This window comes from Mustela nivalis (assembly GCF_964662115.1).
Source record: "Mustela nivalis genome assembly, chromosome: 5".
NCBI lineage: Eukaryota > Metazoa > Chordata > Mammalia > Carnivora > Mustelidae > Mustela > Mustela nivalis.
Genome location: NC_139024.1, coordinates 11991511 through 12011374, shown reverse-complemented (window position 1 = coordinate 12011374; position 19864 = coordinate 11991511). Strand labels below are relative to the sequence as shown.

Sequence of the window (19864 nt, the reverse complement as noted above, 5' to 3'; positions counted from 1 at the left end):
AGACATTCAATAAATACTCCTTGAATTGAATTAACTTAGTTAAATGTCCTGCATATCTGTCGTTCAGGTCAACTTTTGCATCCTTAAATTTTGTCCCTGGATACATGAACTTGGTGAGAATTCTAGGGAAGGCTTATTCTAAGCAGAAAGCAGCCTAGGGAATACAGTGGGCCAAATGGATACGCCCTGTCCTGCTGCCAGCTCTTCATTGAGGTTTTTTTCTGTTTTTTTTTTTTTTCCCCCCTCCTGTTTCACATGAGCTGGTTTTGTTATCAACAAAGACCTTGCTGGAGTTTGGCTCATGGTCAGCAGTAAATGTATACTATGTGTGGATAGAAGTCTGCCATTTGGGGAGGATAGACTGAAACTTCTATTTTCATTTTAATTAGTCATCCCTTTGTCTTGAATGGTGGATTCTGTAACGTTCCATCGGCTGCCCGGCGACTGTCCAGTCTCTCTTTGTTAAGGGCAGCATCTGATTCCATAGAGGGCTCAGTGTAGGAACAAGGTTGCGAGGGTCGGCGTGAGAGGCGGGTGCACTCGTCCTGTCGTGAGAGCCACAGAGGGGTTTGTCCATTATGTCGCAGAAGTCTCTGTGGGCTGAGCGACTGTGATAATGAGCTCCTGTGAGTGGAGGTCCGGGGCGGGAGGCGGGGGGCTCCGTCAGGTGGCACAGACCCGGGTCCCATGAGGTACTGATGGAGTTACGTTTCTTGCTCCTGGAAAACTTCCTAGGATCTTGTTTTACTACAAACATTGAATCTCTGAATTGATTAGCTGCCTTGCTAATAGCTAGGCTAACGTAAGCCCAGAAATTCTAAAACATTTTTTTTTTTTTTAAATTCAGAGAGATGGTGGTTATAAAGGGGGTTTAATTTGAAGAAGGTGTGAATTGTGGAAATTTCTCAGCGAGAAATGCATTCTTTTTACTTAACTGGATAGGGGAGCCTACTTTAAGGCCATGGGTTAAGAAGTAATGACTGCCTTTGCCCCACCAGTTTCTCGGTGACCCGTGTTGGTCATTGCACTGTTGGTAGCAGGCTCTCATACTCTTGTAGCTCAGCAGTGAAAGTTTTGTAAACACTGGATGTTGTGACTTATTTTGATTAAGGTGGTAGCTTTCTGGAGGCGTGGCCTTCTTTTATTTTTAACGCTGACAAGTGGCGGGAGGTCCAATTATATTCAGCTTTTAGGAGGGCGTGGGATAGCCTCTTCAGCATTGTAAAACCGAAAGGCTTTTCATCACAGATCTCCAGAGAAAAAGGTAAGATCGGTTCATGTTAAATTAAAATGATGTCGTGGTGACAAGTCGGCAGGCAGCGCACGGGCTCCAGGACGGGCTGGCGTTCGTGAGTAAAAGCAGTTGATTGATGCCTCTGCCCACACGTGGTGCCTGTGTGCTGTTACAGGTACAACACACGCTTTGTGTAACTGAAAATGTAAACTTGCTAGAACTTTATTGTACACGTAGGCGACCTACCTCTGCCTTGCATCTCCTACACTTCACGGCACAAAGGGCCCCGTTAGATCTTCTGTAGTCGTGGGAGATTGCGGTACCTGTCCCATGGTTGACTCACCTTAAAATATGACATCAGTTAGTAGCTGAAATCCGTTTACACTAATTTTTCATAAAGTTTTTATTTAAGTAACCTCTATACCCAACATGGGGCTTGAACCCATGACCCCGTGATTAAGAGTCTCATGCTCTGCTGCCTGAGCCCTCTAGGTGCCCCAAATCCATCTATACTATTAAGAAAATAGCCACTTGTTGAAAGTGGCCTGCAGTCCATGTTACCAGATGGAAATTAATTGTTCACGTGGCCTTGGAATTCATATGAAAGCGGAAAAGGCCACAAAGAAGACACGGGGGATCCAAGAAATTTTGGCAACCACTAATTTGTCACTGTGACAAAACCATGTCATCTGCTCTAGGAACACAGCTGAGCGAATTCGATGATCTGAGTTTGGGTCCTAATTCTTGCCCATTGTGTGTGTGACAGCTCTCATTTGTCCTCGCGGGCCTCACATTCTGCATCTGTAGAACGGACAAGGTTGAAGTCAATGTGCCTCAAACCTTCTGTAACCCTGCCTAAAATTATTTTAATCCAAAATGATTAGGAGTTCTAGCAACCAGGATTCCCCAGAGAAGCAGAACCGATAGGAGCCTGCCTATCTTCCTACCTACCCACCTTCCTCCCCATGGAGAGATTTTAAGGAGTTGTTGCATGTGATTGTGGAGGTTAGCAGGTCCCAAATCCATAGGGCCAGCCAGCAGAGCGGAAATTCAGGCTGCAGTTGACAGTGCGGTCTTGAATCTAAATTCTGCATGGTGGGAGCCTGGACGCCCAGGCAGGTTTTCTCTGTTGTAGTCTGGAGGCAGAATTGCTTCTTCAGGAAACAGCAGCCTTGGCTCTGTAGACCTTCAGCTGATCGGATGGGGCCCATGTACATGGAGGGGAGTCTGCTTCACTCAGTCTCCCAATTTCATGTGAATCTCCTCTGAAACAGGGCCTTTGCAGCAATAGCTCGACTGACATTTGAACACAGGACTGTGCACTATAGCCAGGCAGATAGAACATTCACTGTCACCGTAGTTAAGCTGCCATTTCCCCCATTTTTTTATTTTTTATTTTTTTTGTAATTTAAGTCATGGTGATGCAGTAGAAAAGCAGGCTGGTTTAAACATTAAATCATATTATATTAATAGTGTGAGGCATCAGTTGGTCTGTATGTCATACATTTATCAAGCACCCACGTGTAAGGCATTGTGCTAGACGTCAGGAACCAAAGATAAGATGAGCTCTGCACTTGGAAAGCAATCAGAATCAGTTTAAGGAGACAGACAAGTGGAAAAGCAGTCACAACATGCTGTTGCTTAAATTTGATGGAGTGGTGAGCAGAACGAGGGAGGGATAGAGCCTTGTGGCTCAGTGGAGGCTGGGATGGGGTGGGTCGGAGGTTGGGGAAGATTTCATGGAAGAGGATAGACTTAAGCTGGGTCATTTTTTAAAGGATTTTATTTATTGTTCTGAGAGAGTGAGCATGAGCAGGGGGAGAGGCCGAGGGAGAGAGGGAAGCAGACTGTTGAGCAGGGAGCCTGACATGGGTCTCGATCCCAGGACTCCAGGATCATGACCTGAGCTGAAGGCAGACCCTTAACCAAATGAACCCCCCAAGTGTCCCTAACTTGGATCCTGAGGGTCAGTTAGGAGTTAGTTCTCCAGGGAGGCATTCCTAGCAGGGCACAGTGTGTGCAAAGGCCTGGAGAGTAAAAAAAAACTCATTCATAAAATGGCAAGGTATTCAGAATTAATGTATTGGAAAGCTTCTGGCACATAAAAGGTACTAGAGACTCAATATCTGTTATTATCATTGGAAAAATTTAAGTGTGGCAGATCTTATATTTTATAATTTCTTGATTAGCAAATAACCACCTACCAGGCCTTCGGCAAAATTGGACAAGTCTTGGCTTTTGAAAAATTGTCAGTATAATCTGTTTAGATAGAATCTATTGAAACTTGTTCAATATTCCATTTTTACCATTTAAAAATATTTTCTTAAAAAAATATTTTCTTGTCCATACTGGGTTAATTCCAAAGTGAATTAAAAATGTGGGGGGCCTGGCTTATTCTGTTGGTAGAGTGTGTGAGTTTGAGCTTCACAATGGGCATAGAAATTACTTAAAAAGAAAATAAAAATTAAAGAAAACTGTATCTATATAGGATTTATCTAAGGAAGCAGGCTTTCTTTAAAAAAAATTTTTTTAAAAGATTTATTTAACATCTTAAATTTATTTTGAGCAGGGGGTGGGGAGATGGAGGAGAATCCTTAAGCAGGCTCCCTGCCAAGCACAGAGCCTGACGCAGGGCTCCATCCCAGGACCCTGGGATCGTGACCTGAGCCAAAATCAAGAGTCAGCCACTTAACCCACTGAGCCACCCAGGTGCCCCAATAAGGCAAGCCTGTGTTCCTGACCAAATATATCAGGATTCTAAAAATTTTCTCTGGACCAATTATGTCACCTGGGGCAAGTCAGCCCACCTCTTTTAGTTTTAAATTCTCACCTAAAGAGAGAGATCTTGGGCTGGTTTTTAAAGGTCCACCATAGACTATTCTGTGAACCTATAAATGAAAATTATTATCTCTTCTGTGTCAAGTTATATAGGTGTATTTCTATATTATGAATCATTGTGATAATCAAACCTTTCCCAATAGCAGCTATTTACAATGCAAGTATTTTATTGCCATTATGATCGAGCATTTCATGTTCCAGCCAGCTAATAGAGTATTTTATATGCCTTATCCCATTAAATACTTGGAATATTCCTGCAAAGCAGATACTCTATCTGTCTTATAGTTGAAGAAACCTAGGCTCAGACAATTTAAATAACCAGGCTGGGCTCACTCAGGTGGTGATGGGGAAGCAGGAGGGGGGCTGGACCCCAATCTCTTGGCTCTGAAGGCTGCATTCTCTATCAAGGCTGTAACCCACAGTACACAATTATTACCATAAAGTAATGTTTTATGTACATAGCCGAGGTGAAATGTCTTACAAAAAGACAAGTCTCACTCTCTGAAAGAAATCTGTTTAACATTTTTAAAAATGAAAGAAAAAGGAGGTACATTCTGGTATGTTGACTGATGGGGCTGTGAATTTTAATATGTCACTGGGCAGCGTATCACACAATGGAAGGTGTTATTCTCCAGAATATGAGAGGACCCAGAAACCATCTGCTTCATAAGTAATGCAGCTTGTTCTTTGACTCAGCCCACTTGCATTTGGATTCTGCCCCACAGTCTGTGATAACTACCTCTGCCCCTCTGGTTCTTAAGAGGGTCTTGGCTGGTTCCTCTGCCTGGCAGATCATTTCCTTAACTTTGAACTAGCACCAGGATCTCAGCCTCGTTGGCCATCTCTGAGTGCCATTTCCTGACCTTCCAGTTGAAAGTAGCTACTTGTCACCGACTGTCTCATCATCCCTGTGGAGGTGTCTGCACTGCGCATATGGCTCTAGGATATTTGTGTGTGTTTATTTATTTGTGTTGTTTTGACTGCTTTCTCCTGCTTGAATGACGTTCAGTTCATTGGGAGTAGAGACCTTCTCTCTTCGTGCTCTACTCCCAGCCCTGGAGTTATGGCTTGATCACAGTAGACTCTGTCTGGCTATTTAATCATCCATCCGTTTGTCTATTTCTTCCCCCGTCTGCTCTTTCTCCCTCCTTTCTTCCCTCCCTCCCTCTATCTATAAATCGGCTTGGCCATGAGGAGTTAGAGTAAATCTGCTTCTCTGATGAGAATGTGGGGAGGACCCTCATATTTCCTTTAGAGTTAATCGCTTAACCTTTGATTTTTTTTTTTTAAGTTGCTCCATTTTTTGAATCAAGCTCAAGATATAGCACAATGTTGAGAAACTGAGCTTTAATTACAAAATTGTAATAAAAATGGTTTCTTGGGGCGCCTGGGTGGCTCAGTGGGTTAAGCCGCTGCCTTCGGCTCAGGTCATGATCTCAGGGTCCTGGGATCGAGTCCCATATCGGGCTCTCTGCTCAGCAGGGAGCCTGCTTCCTCCTCTCTTTCTCTGCCTGCCTCTCTGCCTACTTGTAATCTCTCTGTCAAATAAATAAATAAAATCTTTAAAAAAAAATGGTTTCTTTTTTTTTTTTAAAATATAATTTTTTATTTTTTATAAACATATATTTTTATCCCCAGGGGTACAGGTCTGTGAATCACCAGGTTTACACACTTCACAGCACTCACCAAAACACATACCCTCCCCAATGTCCATAATACCACCCCCTTCTCCCAAACCCCCTCCCCCCAGCAACCCTCAGTTTGTTTTGTGAGATTAAGAGTCACTTATGGTTTGTCTCCCTCCCAATCCCATCTTCTTTCATTTATTCTTCTCGTACCCACTTAAGCCCCAGCAATTGCACTATTGGGTATTTACCCTAAAGATAGAAACGTAGTGATCCAAAGGGGCACGTGTACTCGAATGTTTATAGCAGCAATGTCCACAATAGCCAAACTATGGAAAAAATGGTTTCTTTTCACCTTTTTGTTTTCTCTTTCTGGGACTGTGTGCTTGAATTACCTCTTCAGCCAGCTCATTCCGGATAAATGAGTGATTATTAACACTAAGTGTTGTTCCCATTCCCTCTAGGGGTAGGTTTGAGGAACTCGTAGATCTCAGAGGTGTTAATATATGTCAGTTGTGTGTCTGTTTCCCGTGTAACTCTGTTAACTGCTCTTTGTATGTGGACCTGGGCAGGGAAAGCCAAAGTGGATTCCTCAGGTTGGGGCTGAAGTTGAATTCCCTTCAGGCAGTTCGTCACCAAATCTGAGTGGCTTATTATAAACGCAGTGTAACTTGATGTGCTAGGTGATTCTCTCTCTGTGGGATATGGTACACCCATCCTCTCTGGGAACTCACCTGGGGAAGTCACAGCCTGGCAGGATTCATTTCTGTCTCTTACATACCCCGTACTAGTACATCGCACGCTCGAACTCCTCCAGACAGCACATCCTGCTGAAGGACAGATTCAGAGTATGCCATTTCTAGCTCGGGTCGTAAGATCGGGTGAGCTCTGGAGACTTGGACATTAAGAAGCCCCTGAGGAAAGGTAAGCTTCCGATTATGTTAAGGCTGTTTCCTTCTGACCGAGGTGTTCTACTAGTCGGTGTGTCTGTGTTTCAGTTTAAGCACTAAAGCAGAGTGGAGGAGTTCCTGGGCAGTGTTTGGAATGGTTGCAAGTCATTCTCTGGAAACATCTGCCATGTCTTCATTTCGTGCTTGCGATGCCCAGCCTTGCAGACACCAGCGTAAGCTTTCCCAGTGGCCATTTGTCCCATCTTTGCTGTGCCGCTTGACGCCCCTTGGATCTCAGTTCAGGGTGCTGCCTCTGAGAGACCATATTTGTCCACCCAACCCAAAGTGGCCGCCCATTTTAATTCTCTGCCAAGTGCTAGTCCTACCTGATCATTTTCTCCCTTGTAGATTTATTTATCAGTCTGCTATTCAGCCTTACTGGCCCTGGAGCAGAAGTTCTGGTGCGGTCGAAGTTCTAATGTCTGTTTGTCCTCCCAGAGCTCCACAGCCCGGAGCAGAGTCTAGTGCCCAGTGGGTATTTTTGGACTGAGTAGATAGGAGTTCAGCCGGGAAGTGCAGCTTCTGGCCTCAGTTGCTCCGTGTCACGTGGTGAGAACCGTGTTGGCACTGGAAGAGATTTTAAAGGTGCAGTTTGTCTATTTAGTAGCAGTTTTTAAATGTGAATTATTCTCTCACAGAATTCTCAAGTTTCACATGATCTTCCATGTAAAAAGGAAGTTTTGTAACATTTTGGGCTTATTTGCAAATAGAGTCCTTATTAAAGTTAGAAATTCTGATGAAAATTGGTAACTTGTATGTTGGTTGACCTTTAATTTACATCATCTACATTAGAATATTTAAAAGGAATTTCTGATTAGCCTCAGTGACTGTTTCATTTATGCCTTAATGAAGTTCGGGTACCATGACTGAAACACACCTATTTGAAAAGTCTGAAGTTTAGATTTTTTTTTGGAGTCAGATTGCCTGAGTTGTTTGAGTCCTGTCTCTGACATTTGTTGGCTCTGTGACCTGGGACAGGTTATTTAAGCTTTGGTGGCTGATTTTCTTTTTCTATAAAATGAGGGCGATAAGATCATTTTCCTCATGGAGCAAGGATGTTAGTGTACGTGTTATATAAACTTCTGCTATTTTATTTATTATATACTCAGAATTTTATATATTAAATACATCTGCTAGGTTTTAAAGTAATATATTTAGATACTGTTCATAAAGTGGAGACAGGATTTTGAGCATTTGCTTTTGTATTACATGGACGACAACAGGCCATTCCCCAAGGTCGCCACAAAGGAAAGGCTTGCTTATAGTTATTAATAGTTTTAATTAGCTATCATAGTGATAAAACACAGACATGCTGTTTTCTGTATGTATGGCAGTATTGTTGTCTCTTTGGTATCAGATGGACTTGGTTTGAATTTTCTAGGTGTGCTTGTTTTGTGACCATCAGCACATTATCTGGCTTTCTTAGCCTCAGTTTCTCCATCTGCAAAGTAGTGCTGATACTACAAATCAAAGAGGGTTACTGTGAGAATTAAATAGGAAAATACACGTAACACTCCTGGCTCAGGGCTTCATGATTTTTTTGTTTCCTTCTTTCTTTCTAGATCTTAGATCTAAGAAGGATATTACCATCTGGGCAACAATGACTGTGGTTAGGAGTGTTTGGAGAGTGTCCCATTTGTAGTGATGAAGGGAATGGAATATTTAGTGTAGAAAGTAGAAAGCTTAGTGGGGAGCGTGATGCTGTTCTTGACAGTGTGTCCTGTAAGCAGGGAGCAGGGGTGATGAGAGGTGAGGAACGAAACCTAGGAGCTGGGGGAAAACGGGGGTGAGGGGGTGTCCCTGTGCAGATGGGGGTCCAGAGACTGCTGGGCTGTAGATCCAGATTCCTGGAGAAGGGATTTCTCTGCTCCCCAGGAAGGGTGCTGCCATGGCCTGTGTGGCCTTTTACAACCCCTCTTCTGCAAAAGCAATACCCTGTCTGAATTCCTGTGTGCGGCTCTGGTTGTCATGGCCAAATTGATTGTGTGGAGATGTATGTCCCTAGAGACCCAGGATTTAGCGTTCTGAAGTCAGGGAGTTGGGGTTGCTGATTGGTTGTCTTTAAATAAAACTTTTTCAGGATTTACAATTTTCCTGTTTGTGTTTTACCATTTCAATCAGACGGTGCACCCTGGTGGGCTTCTGGATGTTTCTGGGCTGTGGATAAGCTTTGCTGGGCCTGCAGAATGTGTCCTTGACAAGTCTTTTAAGGATATTTAAATTAGTTGCCTACCTTTGAAAAATGAAAATTTTATATAAAAGCAGCACGTTCAGTGATTCTTAAAAATGCGGTTCATCTGGCAAGATAGGGTTCTGCATTCCCAGGTGACAGTGGGCAGGGGTTCTGGGAGGCTGTTGGCCCCAGCGGATGGGCAGGCACAGGCTGGTCCTCTGTAGTATTTACCCCTTTGTGTCTTGCCAACACTGAATGTCAGGTGCCATGTTTCATTTACCTAAGTTGTTTTACTTATAGTAAAATTAGGAGAACACTGGAAAAGTTCTGTCTACTTCTGTATTCATAGTGGAAAAACGAAAGATATTTTTGTAGAGTTTCATGTTTCCAGAAAAATAGAACAGAACATTTTTGTGTGTGTGTGCTGAAGAATATTTGTACAAGAGTAGTTTGCAAACAAATGGCTTCTGTTTCTGAAGACTGTAGTACTCTGGCCTCTGTCATTTCATGCTTTTCAACAGCCCTGACAGCGAGTGTGTGATCTTGAACCTGAGCCGTAAATTTTCCCCTCTGTGTTCAGATACAACCTTTTTGCTTTTATTTTAGGTCATTTCCTCTTTCTCAGCAGGAAACTCACTCGTCTTCCCCAAGATCAGTTGTTGGGGCTCCTGGATGGGTGAAGTGGGAGCAGTGTGCAATTTGCACACACATGTGGGCTGTGGAACGAGGTTGCATTCTGTCTTCTCCAGTGGACCCCCTAATACCTCCTAGACTTTGTGAAACCAAACAGATGAGGGCCCATCAACTCATTGACTCTGGGTGGGGGCGTTACCAAGAGCATTGTACTCTTGGCCCACTGAGGCACAGACTGAACTCTTAGGACTCTTTGTACATTTGATTTTCAGTGAAAAACTATCATCTGGTTTTGCTTGTTTTATTCTGTTCTATGGAGGTGGTTCTTGCTCCATTGTGCTGATGAACTAGAAGAAAGAGAGCAGCGGAAGAGCCTGAAATTGGACTTCAGTTGTGTGTCGGGTGGTAGGGAGGAAGAGGGGAGTAGGGTGTGTGTTGATAATGACAGAAAGACTGATTTAATTAGTGGAATTTTGAGGATGACTGGTTTAGAGTCCCTTGGAAGGAGTGCTCATCCATCAGTTGGTTTTTAGACAACGGAATGTGCTCCCTAATGGAGCTGTGAACTTCCCATCACTCAGTGAATTTCGGTGGAAGAGAGTGGCCCATCTGTCAGGATACCATAGGAGGTTCTCAAATTAGAAGCAAGATAGGGCTAGCTGGATGACCTCTATGGTCTCTTAGAAAACTCGAATTCAATTATTCTCTGAATTAAACTGATTAGGAACCTTTCAGCTTAAATGATTTCACTTCAGTCCATGAAAAGAAGATATTGTGTGTCGAGTGGGAGGCTGAATAGAATACTTTTTAACTGATTACATTGAATTCTGGGCAGATTACTTACACTTTCTTAAATGTTCCAAAGGAGCCCTTCAAAAATGTTGTGAGGGGCACCTGGTTGGCTCTGTCGGTCGAGCAGCTGCCTTTGGCTCAGGTCATGATTCCAGCCCCACGTCCGGCTCCCTGCTCAGAGGAGAGCCTGCTTCTCCCTCTCCCCTTGCCTGCTGCTCTGCCTACTTGTGCTCTCTATCTCTCTGTCAAATAAATAAGTAAAATCTTTAAAAAAAATGTAAACAGATGTGTCTAGCAGCTAGTATTTATAAGTATATATATATATATGTAATAGTAGCTAGTATTTATAAGTATATATATGTATTTTTCAAAGGTTTAATTTATTTATTTGACAAAGAAATCACAAGTAGGCAGAGAGGCAGGCAGAGAGAGAGGAAGAAGCAGGCTCCCCACTGAACAGAGAGTCTGATGCAGGGCTCGATCCCAGGACCCTGGGATCATGACCTGAGCCAAAGGCAGAGAGACTTTAACCCACTGAGCCACCCAGGCGCCCCTATAAGTATATTTTTGAAATGATTTTTTTCTACAAAAAATTTTAATTTTACCTTGGTGGAAGCTCATTTTGTAGTTTTATTTTTGGTAGCATGGTTTTTTTAAATACAAATTTTTATCATTTATGGATAAATGTTACATCTTATTAGAAAGCATTCTATTTAATTTCAAAAGTCACAAGTTTATACATTATCAATAATTGTCAATAGTCCAAGTGTGTTTAATATGGATGTAATGACCTACAGGAAAAAAGTCCATTTAAAGGAAAACTTTACTGGGGCACCTAGGTGGTTTATTCAGTTAAGCATCTGACTCTTAATTTCGGCTTGGGTCATGATCTCAGAGCCCTGAGACTGAGCCTTGGGTTGGGCTCCCTGCTGAGCATGGGACCTGCTTTAGGGTCTTTGTCTCCCTCTCCCTCTCTCCCCCTTCTCATGTTTGGATGTGTTCTCTTTCTCTCTTTCACAGAAAAAAAAAAAAAAAAAAAAAAAAGAAAAGAAAACTTTTATTAAGAATTTGTTTTAAATCTTAGTTTTTAGGTCAATTCACATTTGCTCATTCTTGCAAGAGTAATTGGTCATTTGGTGAAATTTTGGGGACTTGTTTATTATTTAAGCTACCTACCAGGACTTTATAAATACTTATTCTATAAATTCTCATTTTCATGACAATCGACTCCATTAAAAACTTTTTTTTTTACACAGTTAGTGCCTTGAAACACTGAGAAAAAGCTTATATTATGAAATTTAGGTTTTCTGTGGTTTTAAAATAGTACATACCACACTAGTATACATTTTGAATTAGCTTAAAATTGACTATTGGTTTTATAGGCATCTCCAGTTTGCTTTAAAAAATAGTTAAAATTTTATTTTGCCCTTTATTTTTACTTAATAAATGTCAAATTTTTCTTTGATTCTACTGGGCTCTATTTTCTTCCTTTTTTTCTTTTTAAGGATATATTTTACGAGAGAGCGTGTGCCCATGCAAGCAGGGGGAGGGGCAGAGGGAGAAGGAGAGGCCAGGGCTGAAGGCAGAGGCTTCACCCACTGGGTCCCCCAGGCACCCCGCTGTTTTCTTGTTAATCAACACTTGTGAGGCTGTGGCCTTAAAGCAGTATACACCGTGCTAGGAAAGCACTTGAATTATCTTCAAATTGACTCTGGATTTTAAGATGCATGGTTCATGTTGTTCAGGCATACTCTTGAGGCCAAAACAGCTTGGAAGGTGAAATGCTGCAGGAGAACAGCTGGGGAATTTCAAACAGAAACTTTCTGAAAAATTTTCTTGATGGGTATCGATGACACATGAGCTGGCTGATTTTTGATCAAGAGATTTTAGAGGCTCTAACAAAAAAGTGCAACAGACACTTTTCTCCTTTTGTATTTGCCATCAGTGTTCTCTTCCCTCCTTCCCTGCTCTCACTCACTGGATTATTTTTTGGGGTATTCACCAGGTGCCAGGTACTTTTTAAAGTAGTAGATTTTAAAATTTTGTTTATTTATTAGAGTAAGTATGAGCAGGGGGCGAGGGAGAAGGAGAAGCAGACTCCCTGCTGAGCAGGGAGCCTGCTGCAGAGCTCGATCCCAGGACCCTGAGATCATGACCTGAGAGCTGAAGGCAGACACTCAACTGTCCGAGCCACCCAGGCACCCCTAGAGTCATAGACTTAACAGTAAACACTTTTAACAAAATCTCTGCTTTGTGGAGTTTCCGTTCTCAGGCAAGCCTTGTGTCAAGCAATCTGCATGTATTATATTTGCTTAATCCTTACAACAACCCGGTGGGGCAGGTAATACTGTCCCCATTTTACAGATGAAGAAGCTGAGAAGTGAAGTGAGGGATCCAGTATCACACAGCAGGGGCTGAGGTCAAGGCAGGCGGAGCTCGGAAGCCTGGGCCCTGGGCGGGGAACAACTAGGTGGCAAAAGAATTGCACCTGCCAGTCGTTCACACATGTGGATTTTCAGTCTGGCACACGGGAGATGAAACCTTCCAACCACGGCAGTTTTAGATCCGGAAGCTGGCTACACGGGCATTCACTGTGTTCTCTGGGCTCATTGGAAGCATTGGTTTGGAAGACTTTTAAAATGAACTGGGAGGTGAATTTTCCTCCCCCAGGTAATATTGCTATGGATTTTGTGATTTTTCACATGCTTCATTTTCTTCTAGTACTGCCTTCATCCAGGACATTTTTGCAGTGGCGTTACTTCTATCCCATGTTTTTTTAGTCTACATTATTTGAAGTATAGCTTTTCCCATCAGGAGCAGCAGACTATAATTCTTCTCAGGCACATGAGTGTGTTGTGAAGTTTTTTTGTTCATTTGTTAATTTCACCGAAGGCGGATATTCATATTTGTGAGAGGTTATTTAGTATTTTGGAATCTTTTTTGGATAGAGGTATTTTATATTTTTAACTTTTATTATTTAACAATGACTAATACATACTTAACCATTATTATTTAACAAATTCCATTAATTTTTTATCAGATGAAATCCTTAGAATTGACTGAAGATTGTCAGTAAGGAATAATGCTTGGTAGGATTTTTTTCATATCATTGTGTGTTTTTCCTCAAAGGTGAAGAATATGAAAGGAGCAGAGTTTCTTGAATTTTAAGCAGTGATGTCATTTCTCTCAGGTTACTTTAAAAAATGTATTTTAATGTCCATCTTTCTTATAACTGTATATTAGTTCATCCTTATCTGTTATTGGAGTTAAGCATTATTACTGTCAATCCCATCTTGTGATGAAGGTACTGGGTGGGATTCAGAAGGCTCTAAAGTCAACAGGATGAATTGCTAACACAGATCTACTGATTCTGAAGCCCAAGGTATTTCCACTCTACTTTGTGGCCATTTTTTTTTTTTTAAATGAATCACGATTAGTCATGTGATACTGGAATATCAGATATTCATGTCCATGGTCATCAGCAGGTGAGTAACAGCTTTTGCTTAGTCTTGTCTAAGACTACTACATTTTACTAAAAGCATGATCATTTTTAAAACTTTTCACTTTTTTGAGGTATGGTTGACATATAAAATTGTTGGTTATTTAAAGTGTACTTTGTGATTTGATGTATGTGTACAGTGTGAAAGGATTCTTTCCATCCAGTTAATTAAGAACATCTGTCACCTCATTGTTTATCCTGTGTGAAATTTACGTTCTACTTGTAGCAAATTTCGATTGTGCAATAGTGTTAGCAGCTGTAGTCACTATGTTTCACATTAGATCCTCAGACATTACTCATGTGTAACAAAAGTTTTTTTTTTTTTTCTTTTTAAGATTTATTTGAGAAAGAACGAGTGGGAACAGGGGGAGTGACAGAGCTCAGAGAGGGAAAGAAGCAGACTCCCTTCGGAGTGCGGAGCCCAGCAAAGGGCTTCATCCCAGGATCCTGCGATCATGACCTGAGTCGGAATCAAGAGTCAGGCACCCAACCGACCAAGTCCCCCAGGCGCCTCTGTAACAAAAGTTTTTACCAGCCTCTCCTCCTTTCCCTGAGCCCTTGGCAACCACTTTTCTATTTTCTATTTATAGGAGTTTGACTGTGTGCATGTGTGTACATATGTCATTCCCCTAACTTTTTATTAAGAGAAATTGCCAAAATACAGTCAGTTGAAAGAATTGTGCAGTGAACACCACCACCACTAGAATTCTGTAATTTTAGCATGTTCCTGTATGTTTTTATATGTGTCCTTCTGCATTGTATGTTTGAGGATAGAATACTTGTTAAGGTGTAATTTAAGTAATGCTTAGAGATCTTTGCCAAGGAGCTTAATTTTAGATGCCTGTTAACATGTATATTCTGTTACGTTACTATCTCGGAATGAAGCATTAGAAAGATAAAGTCTGGTTTTATGACTTGGAGATGTGCTGGCTTTTGTAATTTTAGGTTGGAGTACTAAGTTGAGATTGTTTTGTTGTAGTTGGGCAGAATTTAAAGAATTTTAAAAATCTTAGTTTGAAACCCTAAGAGACTTTATACACCCACAGAACTAAAGTTATTTGGGTGACCTCCATAATTAAAAATGGAATGAAACCGTGCAGACCCACTGGAAATGTCTGAGGAATATTGGAGATAATTCAGCCTTACTGTCATTTCTGGCATTAGTGGATATACATGTAATATGCATCAGAGGGTCAAAATTGTCTTAAAATCTACAGGTGGGGGGTGCCTGGGTCGCTCAATTGGTTAAACATCCGACTCTTGATTTCAGCTCAGGTCATGATCTTGGGGTCCTGGGATTGAGCCCCATATGAGGTTCCTTGCTTAGTAGGGAGCCTGTTTCTCCTTTTTCCTCTGCCCACCCCCCTCAATGTGTGCTCTGTGCGTGCTCTCTCTCTCAAATAAATAAAATCTTAAAAAAATAATCTAGGGGGACGCCTGGGTGGCTCAGTTGGTTAAGCCGCTGTCTTCGGCTCAGGTCATGATCCCAAGGTCCTGGGATTGAGTCTCGCATCGGGCTCCTTGCTCGGCAGGGAGCCTGCTTCTCTCGCTGCCTCTGCCTGCCTCTCTGCCTGCTTGTGTGTACTCTCTCTCTCTCTCTCTCTCTGGCAAATAAATAAAATCTTAAAAAAAAAAAAAATCTAGGGATGTTAGGTGACGCAGTCAGTTAAGCATCTGTCTTTGGCTGAGGTCATGAACTCAGGGTCCTGGGATCCAGCCCTGCCTGGGGTATTTTTTAAATACCCCAACGTGGGCCTTGAACTCATGACCTTGGGATTCAGAGTTGCATGTTTTACCAACTGAGCCAGATGAGTGCCCAGCCTGGGGTATTTTTTAAACATACACATACACACATACGTATGCACATGGGTGTGCACACACACACACACACACATCAAATTAACATTTTGGGAATCCCCATGTTTTCTGTTCTGTGACTTGGCTTCCGTGGCAACCTTCTGACTGTGGTCCTGGGGGTGGTGGTTACTTGAGTGGCATGTCTTGGCTCTGTACTTTGCTGCTGACCAGCTCTATCACCTTGAAAAGTCACTTAGACCTCCATTTTTTATCTGTGAAATGAGGGAATTGGAATCGGCAATTTTCCAGGTGTGCTCCACCAGCACTAAAAATTGTTTGTGTTCATGTCTGTGTTCATGAGTAAAGTTTTATAGAGGTTAGAGTAGTTTTAGTAACTATCAGACAGATGACCGTATGTAATGGCTCTTATTATTTGCTAATAAAGATTAGAAAGTATATCTTCAAGCAGGTTTTAACTACACGGAACCTGTGTGGGGGAAAAAAGTTATGTGTTCACACTTGTTCTCTCGTGTGTAGGTGTGCGTATGCTTACGTCGGCGATGCATTTTTCATGCAAGATATGGAGTTGAAAACTTCTATGTCTCTAGTCCAGTCTTGAATATTAAGTAAGAATCTTGTCAGCTGCATACATCGATCTGTTCGCATTTGAAAAATAACGAAAATTCTGCCTTAAAAAGCTGCTGTCGTACTTTGTCCAGGATAACTCGACACTTCTGCTTAAGCTGTTTTCCTCTGTAGAGTATAATTTCAAAAATTTAGAAATTACACAGACCTAATCCTGTTCTCTCTTTCAGCACACCTTTCCCAAGAATTAATATAAAATGATTTGGAACTGTCGCTTCACCTGGGGGTTGTACTTTAAATTGAAGGTCTTTCATCAAAAGATACAGGAAGACCTCAAACCCTTGCATGTCTGGACTGTCGCTTTTTTTTTTTTTTAAAGATTTTATTTATTTATCAGAGAGGGGGGGTGGAGAGAGCGAGCACAGGCAGACAGAATGGCAGGCAGAGGCAGAGGAAGAAGCAGGCTCCCTGCTGAGCAAGGAGCCCGATGTGGGACTCGATCCCAGGACGCTGGGATCATGACCTGAGCCGAAGGCAGCTGCTTAACCAACTGAGCCACCCAGGCATCCCTGGACTGTCGCTTTTTTGTAAAGGCAGTTTCATACTTATTTCCCATAAACAAGTGACCTGTTGGGATAACAGTCACCCCCAATGTGGTTGGAGCGCCGCAGCTCAGCTAATGTAAAAATGAAATGACTCTGGCAAGGAACATGGGAGTCAGTGTATACTCGATATTTTGCAAATCGCAAAATTATTTTGAAGGGCTGCTCTTGAGGCAGGGTTTTTAAGACCGTAACATTCCAGCTGTGGTTTCGGAGACAGAATGTTTACTACTGCTCTAAACACAAGGATGGTAGGTGTGTGTTCTTACTGCCGAAAGGCTTAAAAAAGCAGCGGAGGCTCCCTTCGAGTGAGTAAACCTTTATTCAGCAAACTTGGGGCCGCGTTCCTATGGAACTTTGGTGGTAATTCTGGAATGTGGGACCAACAGCAGCCCAGTCATGGGTGAGCCTGGCGGCTCCGAGGCTGTCCTGCCTAATCACTCCAGGCAGCCCATGGAAAACCACTTTCTGGTTAAGTGTGCATCATACTCGTCCACCAATGGGAAAAATTGAACATGATGAGGGTGTGTAGCTAGCAGACAAAAATATATCCAGCATTGCACAGGATCTGTTTTTAGCTCTTAACGGCCGAGCATTTGAAGTGTTCAGTGCTGTTTCCTGCCTTACCATGGGCAGAAAGAAGAGAGAGTTTGTGGATTTGTATATAGACCCTGACGTGGTGAAACTTTTTCTGCTCATTAAAAGAGTCTGAGGAACCCTGGTTCCATACAAAGTGTTGGCAAAGGTAAGGTTAAAAATGTTTATTTTCCCCCTTCTGGAGTCGAGACTTAATTTTATATGTGAGATTTCAGTGTTGCTTGAAACACTCCTTTTGGGAGTATTTCTTTTGTTTAACGTTATTTTGTACTTAGGCTGCATAAGGGTGGGTTACCCTCAAATCTGAGTGTGTATATGCTTTCCAGTGCCTATTGGTGACTTCATACAGTTGGCCACCCTGTTTTACTAATTAATTCTCCAGACGCTAATGGCTTGTGTGGTTTGGGTTTCTTTTTCCCTGGTAGCTCAAGGAAGTACCGTTTCTCAGTCTGGTTATGTTAAAGCCTTAATGACTATTAATTTATCTTTAGAAGTTACTTCTTTTAGGGTACAAAGGGAAATTAAAATATGGCAGAGATTGTATTTTGTAGTTTCCTGGTTATTATGTAACTTCATCACGCCTTAGTTTTTGAGCTGAGTGAGTTGTTCGGTTTAAGAGTTTCTTTTTCAAGTTTGTGATCTCATGTTCACTGCTTATTACTGTTTGTCCTTAAGTTTTGTCTTGAATTTTCTGAAAAAGAAATGAAATCCCTTGTAATCTTTGTGTGTGGTGGTGGTGTCGTTCAAGTAGAATGGCCGTTTCATGTCATAATTCCCTCAGAAGCCACTCATTCATTAGGTATTTGTCCGGACCCCGGGGCTTATCAGCAGGGGTCGAGGAACCCTGGCTTGGGATAGTACTTCCTCAGCTTTAAGTTCATTTGGCCAAGCATGTAATTCTCAGAAAATTGGTAGGTGGAGAGACAGAAATAGGAAGCTTTTTTGAAGTCATTGTAACTTGGAAGATTATTTATAGAATTTCTGGAAAGTAGGGGTACCGCTGAAGAGCCGTGATGGTTTTTTTTTCTCGCACGTTTTAAGTATTTCACTGTGGCCCTCTGTCACACCCAGGGATCCTACAGTTTTTACTTACTTTCAGTATAATGGGATTATGAGTTATTTTAGGAGGGGCAATGTGTGTCTTTCACCGTGTCTCTTCTCTGTGGCTCTAGGGTGCGTCGTCTGTTCCTTCATTTCCTTGACTGAAATGTCTTTTTGGGATGAGGCCATGGTGAGGACTGTTCACACAGGTTAGAATTAATAGAAACATTGGGAACACTTTATTTATTACTTCTCCTTTGGACCTGGAAAAGGCTACTCTGACAGGGCACTGTCTTCTCCTCTAGTCAGATTAACACTTGTCAACCACTTTGATTTTTACCAGAGCGTGTGGTCAGAAACTGAAGTCTGTTGAAGAACCTTAGGACTCCAGTCCAGGCCAACCAGACTGTAAATTTAGTGTTTTGAATGCAAGTAGATAACACCTTTCTTCAGTATTTTCGTGCAGAGGGAGTCCCTTGCAAAGGCGTCTCCTCAGACCAGCCCCCTTCAGGGATGCCTGGAAAAGCAAGATAAGGGTCGGGCCATTTGCCAAGAGATTATCCTTCCAAAGTGGTCCCTCACTTAACTACTAAGTAGAGTAGATATTTCTGTCTTGGTGGTCTACAATTGTGTTTGAGGAGAAACTTATTCCCTTTTTTACAGATTTAAAGTTCGTGCAGGCTCGCTAAAACCTCTTTTTACCATCGATATGGGGAGGATGTGGGAAGAAGACGGGGAAGTCTGAAAAGGAAACACGTGCTCCTTAAATGTTGGATGGGACGGACTTTCTCTTTCTTTCTTCTTAAGATTTTATTTATTTACTTGACAGAGCAAGAGAGAGCATAAGCAGGGGGACTGGCAGACAGAGGGAGAGGGAGAAGCCGGCTCTGCACTGGGCAGGGAGCTGGATGCGGGGCTCAATCCCAGGGCCCTGGCATCATGACCTGAGCTGAAGGCGGACGCTTAGCCAACTGAGCCACCCAGACGCCCTGAATGGGACACTTTTCTATGCCTGCACATATCCCCGGTTTGGCCCACTTTGTAAGATTCATTTACACGGAGATAATAAACTGGGTTAGTGAGGCCCCTTAATGACATGCCCCTATGAGATTTTAAACAGCCTCATTTTTAATGGAAAAATGAAAAAACATCATTTTTAGTTAAGAACAAGATCTTTTTGGACATTAAAAAAATTTAAGTGATACTCTGCACTTTTTATTTAACATTAAGTATACCTTAGGTAAAGGCCAAGATAAAAATGGCTTTCTTAGGAAGACTCAAAAAAAAAAAAAAAAGGCATGGAATTGAAAATAATAGCAACAATATTAAGGATGGGGAAAGGTAGTAGTGATGTAGGAGATAATCCTGAATTTCTGACTGTTGACACCTGCAAGTGCACAACATTGTGTTCGGAATAGTTCGAATTCTGATAATGGCAGTGTCTTTATGACTCAGTCTATCTCAGTAGGCTTATAAGTGGCGGGTGGCTATAACGTGA

The 19864-nt window shown here is 42.1% G+C and overlaps 1 protein-coding gene across 4 annotated transcripts in view; it reads left to right on the top strand.

Moving 5' to 3' along the window:
* The window catches only part of TIAM2 (TIAM Rac1 associated GEF 2), a 228084-nt gene that overhangs the window by 84942 nt on the left and 123278 nt on the right, over positions 1 to 19864 (top strand). The window contains exon 1 of one of the 4 annotated variants that reach the window (XM_082731374.1): positions 17302 to 17473. The exons of the other annotated variants lie outside the window; for them this stretch is intronic. The gene's annotated coding sequence lies outside the window, so the exon portion shown is untranslated. Of the gene's footprint in view, positions 1 to 17301; positions 17474 to 19864 lie in introns of those variants that run through there. 4 annotated transcript variants of the gene reach the window in all.